Source organism: Etheostoma cragini, chromosome 15 (genome assembly GCF_013103735.1).
Source record: "Etheostoma cragini isolate CJK2018 chromosome 15, CSU_Ecrag_1.0, whole genome shotgun sequence".
Lineage (NCBI taxonomy): Eukaryota > Metazoa > Chordata > Actinopteri > Perciformes > Percidae > Etheostoma > Etheostoma cragini.
In genome coordinates, this window is record NC_048421.1 from 17,352,293 (window position 1) to 17,358,292 (window position 6,000).

The 6,000-nt window shown below is 44.4% G+C and overlaps 1 protein-coding gene across 1 annotated transcript in view; it reads right to left on the minus strand.

The window, feature by feature from the left end:
* Positions 1-6,000, minus strand: part of cacng2a (calcium channel, voltage-dependent, gamma subunit 2a) — a 64,371-nt gene that overhangs the window by 23,584 nt on the left and 34,787 nt on the right. The gene's annotated exons all lie outside the window — the stretch shown is intronic.

Consider the following 6,000-nt stretch of genomic DNA (forward strand, 5'->3'; position numbering starts at 1 on the left):
AACTTCTTCATCTCCCCTCCCTCCAGTGTCCATCTAATTAGGTGAACAGGTGTTGGTTGCCATGGTGCCAGGTGTTGCAGAGAAGGTTTTGGCAGTGAGGCATGATGGGCACAGCTGGGTGCGGTTATTACTGTGTGAGAGGCCCACATGGAGCGGAAAGAGAGGGGAGCCTCCCGGTGATGACCACTCAGACATTAGAGAGAGTGTCACCTGGATAAAACGAGCCATCAAAGCAGCCATGATGGCTCGTTTTTGCTGTGTCAGACCTACCTGCCGGTTGACTGATTCAGCTCAGGATAATTATTTCAATGTTTGTTTTGATCAGTAAAAAAAAGAGCATTAAAGGGCTCAAATTGCCGTTTCCCCTTTCCTTTATTATGTCATATATCTGCACATGTGCGACTCCTAACAAAGATGGAACAGAAGTGAGATGCCTCACGCTGTAGCTTTAACAGAGAGTTCAACACAGAATAGAAAAGAGGAGCTGCAGTGATGTGTAGTAAGACAAAAAATATGTTAAAAAAAAAAATCAAACCATGTAAACCTATTTGAGCATAATATCAGCATTTTAAAGTGTGTTTCCAATATACTACCGTTGGATATATTGTCAAACCTCTAAGGATGGAAAACCATCCATTTCTGTTTGTTTCAAATATTAGCACGAGGAAGGTTTACAGCCTCTTCATTGCTCTACACCGTTCTGGTATTTTCATCTTTTTAGTGGAAGCTTTAGTGATATTCAAAGGCCCCATATTGTAAAAAGGGAGATTTCTTTAGCTATTGTAAAGCAGTTCTAGGTGCTATAGAAATACTGTAAAAGTATTAAAACACTCAATCCAATCGTTTGTGATGTCACAATTATGCTATATATGTATGTATAAGTACACAGTGCTGCTATGGTCATTTCCTGGCTGCAATGATGGTGCAGAGACTCATAGAGTGCAAATGCTGAAGAGCCGGAAATGCTGACCAATCAGAGCAGACTTTTCAGGAGTGGGGCTCAAAGAGACAGGTGCTAAATCGGAGCACTTCAGACAGAGGGTGAATACAGGTATATTCAGAAAGACAGTATGAGAAAAATAATGTTTTTGGAACATTGAAGCATGGAAACAATTTTCTAGTAGAAACCCCGAAAAACATGTTTAACCCTGCAAAGGAGCATAATACGGGACCTTTAAGTCGCATAATTCATATGGTACGTCATCATTTATTCACTAAGTCTCTTTCCATTACACTTTATTTTATTGATACACAAACCTTTCAGCTTCAACCAAGCGAAAAAAAAACGTGATAATTCGTATTTCCTTTTTTGAATTTACCATGTTTCCACTCAGGTTTTGTATGCGTATGTGGAATATATAGAGTATGTTCATGGGATTTTTTTTGGTGACAATTGTCTGAATTCTAACTCTAATCCTTAATGGGCACAGTGAAATATACTTACTGTGTGTGTGTCCAATTATTTCTCCCACTGTCTTTAGCTCTGGCCCACAATTAAAAAAAACATTAATTTTCATCAGTTGGTTCTTTGGGACAAGAGAAAAGGAGAGATAAAAACTGAGAAAATGAGGGAGAATGTAACGGGAAGAAGGAGAAGGGATAAATAAAAGAAGGGCATGGAACAGAGAGGGTTTGAAGGACAGAGAGGGACGATGGAGTGGGAGGTGGAATACATCAAGTTTGAGTGACACAGTTTAGCCCTCAGTAATTGCTGAGCCATGGAAAAGCCCGGACCTGCACCGTTTTGAACTTGCTCTGAAACTTGACAAAAAGCTTTTAGCGGCTGACTGAAGATCAGAGAATTGGGCTTGTTCCAATCAGCTGGAAGGTGATATCCGGCGGCGTGAATCTCAAAGTAATCCTCCGAAGCTTTGGTGGAAATGCTCGGCCGCTAACTGTTGCACGCCAGCTTTCAGGTGTGAGCTAGTGCATACTGTAGGTGTAACCCCGCCACCTCCTGAAACTACTCCCCCAGGCTTCTGCTGGAAATAACATTATGTTCCTCTTCAACTTGCCTGCTTAAATAAGCTCTAGATAAGTTATATTTCCAGGGGAGGAGAACACACTTGTGCCGCCTCTCAGAGCACATTTCACTGAAAGATGACTTGTGTTTACATACAACTACATTGCACGCTCCCAGTGGAGCTGCTTGAGCAAACTAGCAACAGCAGCAACCCACAGAGCACCATGTGTGTGTCTTAACAACGTTATCACGTGGGTGTGAGATTTGGTTTGCAGCTGGCCGTCCCATCTACAGTTGTAATAGCAGCTGTGGAGAGTGGCCTATTGGGGGAACCACTTCAATTAGCGTGCTGAAAGATTTATGTGACACTTAACCGCTCCAAACGGTCCTTTTCTTGTAAGACATGTAAACTCAGCAGGCTGGTGAATGTTTTATAATGGCATTTTCATTTCAGAGACCTCCCCGCGTGAGTGTGAGCGCAAGGCCGATGCGTGGAGAGAGAGCCGTCGGGCCAATAAGAGCCAAGGAGAGGGACCGCTGTTGAATGGAGAGGTGTGTTACTGGAGGCACAGGTGTGTAGTGGGTCAAAACACTTATCACTTTGAGAAACACCTGTGTTCACTGAGCAACACTTGCAGCACTGAATTACTAAAAGGGGCTCTGTGTCAACTGTCTTGCTTTTGCTGTTTCAGATTTACCTGACAGAAACTAGACATAGGGGCAAGAAGTGTTTTAAAGATCCCAGATGTTGTGTAATCTTAAATTGCAGCCACAAGAATCCGGATTTAGGGACTTGACACTGAAACAGGACTGACGAGTCTACAGCAATTCTAGTGGCTTGTTGTTGTGAGCATGCTGATTTAGTTAGTTTAACAGGTACTTTGCTAGTCAAAGTCAGAGGATCACTAAAGTTATTACAATTCATCCTGAGGGTAAATTAATGTGTGAACTGAAATTCACGGCAATCTGTCCCGGGGTTGTTGAGAGTTTCAGTCTGGGCCAAACTGTTGGACAGACTGTTCAATGTTACAGCGTGTCATTTTAAAAAACAATCAAAAAGTGTCCTTAAAGGTCCCATGACATGATGCTCTTGGTTTTTTAAATATAGACCTTATGGGTCCCCTAATACCATAGCTGAAGTCCCTTTCCCAAAATTCAGCCTTGGTGCAGAATTACAGCCATTAGAGCCGGTCCCACAATGTACTTTCCTTAGGATGTGCCATTTCGAAGTCTGAGGAGAAGAGGCGGGGGGGCAAGGTGGAGGCTGGGGGTGTAGCTTTGACCAACTAGCACTAATGTCTCTCTCTCATGGGTGGGCCAAATTCTCTGGGTGTGCAAAGCAGAGAAATCGGAGGAAATCTTGCCCCTTATGCCCCGTAAGGGGCAATATTCCAGATCGGCCCATTTAAACTTCCATTTTCTCAAAGGCAGAGCAGGATACCCAGTGCTCGCCATTTCTTTCCACTAGGGGACTACAGGCAGGCTGTGGGAACTCATATCCATGTTAATTAATTAACTCATAAAGTGAAATTTTCATGCCATGGGACCTTTAACAAGATGTGATGATAAAATTGTTCTTGTTTTTGTTTGCCTGAGAGGAAATACTGTCAGGTTTTGTTTGTATAATAGAAGAAAGCAAAGGTCTTGCACATTTATCGGGCATGTAATTCTCTAAAGACAAACATTATGACGTGAAGAATTAACAAATTAGACTTGCGTAGCCTTTAATCGCTGTCACATTATCAGAGGGCTTCAGACAATTTAACACAAATAAAACGCTCCGAACTCGGAACCCTCGTCGAGAACAAGGTTACAGGATTGTTGTTAAATCCAGATGATAACTGTAGCCCGCGTAACCTGACCGAACGTTATAAATCAAGCAGGGATAATTTGTAGAGGCGTCATTAAAAGAGGGAGCAGGTTGTCTGAGATCTCTCCAGCTGCGACCACCAAACAGCCTCGGCCCTCTGTCCTGGGGTCGGGGGGATGTGTATGAGTGTGTGTTTGGGTTAGGGGTCCAGACTTACTAAATCAGCCCAGTCACCGCTGGCCACTGAGCCCCCTTTAGTAGGAATGAGCTATGGGCTATAACCCCATGCCCCCTGTGTCCCCTCCCATCCTCTGCAGCCATAAAGCACTTCATTACCACAGAGCCTGGAGAGACAGAGAAGCACTCAGGAGTGAAGTGCAGCGGTGAGAAGGGGGTTGTTGTTTGAAAAGCGAAGGGGGGGGGGGGGGGGGGGGGGGGGGGGGGGGGGGGGGGGGGGGGGGGGGGGGGGGGGGGGGGTGTAGATTTATAGTTACCCACCACAGCGAGGCTCTGGGTCTGCTCCTGAGGGCCCCAGGGTTTATCTGGTCAGCGTTGAGCCCATTTTCAGACCGCCGTTGGTACCAACACACAACCACGAGGAGATGCTATCCCTGGGCCTGTGATGTCATTGTGTAGCTCTTTATTCATGTTTAGTTTTATTTAGTTTTTTTAAAGAAGCTCTCCCAGGGCTGATGTTCACATAATGATGGAGGGTTTTGGAGCTGCTCCAGCTGAGGCAGAGCTCTGCTTCATGTGGAAGCCTTCCAAGGTCTAGGTGTTGAGTGGTTAAGAGAGAGAGGTCTAGGATGCAGCTGAGAAGGTTTTTCTAATGCTATTGATACCAGAAGCCCGGTCCCTGGCTCCTGGTTATTAGGCAGTAACAGGAAAAGAAAACCCTCATTTCCTTTCATGCCATTTTTCTCTGAGCGGGGACATTTCTTGCCTGCTGCTGAGGCTGAGCAGGTTTTAAGGCAACTACAACCCATGTCTCCCTCCTTGACTCTCACCGCTATTAAACAGTCATGAAAGTGTTATGCTGAAGCTTTTTGGAAATAAATTGCCTGCTGATTATTATTTGTGCAATAGCTTATTTTCTCTTTTTATTAATCATAAGGTTATTAGTAAAAGGTGGTTGTACAGTTGCTTTCTCTCTTTTCCAACGCTGTCCATGGTTCTAACACGCTCACAGATGTATCGCCTCAACTGATCAGCTTACTTCTGAAGTTGAAATAAATAAAATGATATTTTTATCTCATCTATAGCCAGGTTTGTCAAAGTGTCTACAAGTTCCTGTAGTGCTAGCAAACCTAATTGGGCTCTGTTTTCTTGGCGGTGCATCACTCTGACAGTTTGGTATTTTCCTGGCCTTGAAATTAGCTTTGCCCATCTGTGTGGTATATCTTGGAGACCATTGCAGAGGGCAAGGTTTTCAGGTGGGAGGTTCATTCTAATGAGGCAACCCAAAGAGAAGAGACGTATTGGTATTTGGCTGGAAGTTGTGTCTTAGAAAAAGAATGACAAGAACTGACGGCTCGGAACCATGTCTGCCCAGAACTCGTTCTTGTTTTAATGTTGAACTTTGACCTTCTCACTGTGTTCTTTTGTTTCATCAATTTTCATTAATTGGAAGTTTGGTTCTTTGATACAAAGCGGCAGAACCTGGAGGTCTGTGTTTACCCCCCGGTAAATCTCCACTGGATGACACTCGCTTCAGGGTTGAAAATCAGCAACTTTCCCTCTTTAGCGTTTAGCTTAAAAAAGTGCCATTGCAACAATAAACAACACTGGCTTAAACCTAACCAATGTGCTGCTATTGCACTTGTTACTGTTACTGCCACTATGTCTGTGTCAGATCCAGCACATCCCATCATACCCAGGGCGCATACCCCCTCTCTCTAAACTGTATACACGTTGGTTTATTATCACACTGTACATAGCCTATAAAAAGTAGCAGAATGTTCCGGGACGCCCGAGGAGAGAGACATCCTGGTCGGGCCTGCCCACACCTGAGACCTTCAAACTGCGATAAAACGTGAACATAACTGCCACATTGCTGCAGACATATACAAAGGTTTGATGAGACAGAAACATGGAGGAGGTGCATGGCAGGAAGAGGGGGGTGGCGTGAGGAGAACTCTTGACTAAGTAGGAGGCGCCTTTTAAAAAGAGTTAGAAAGAGAGAGAGAGAGAGAGAGAGAGAGAGAGAGAGAGAGAGAGAGAGAGAGAG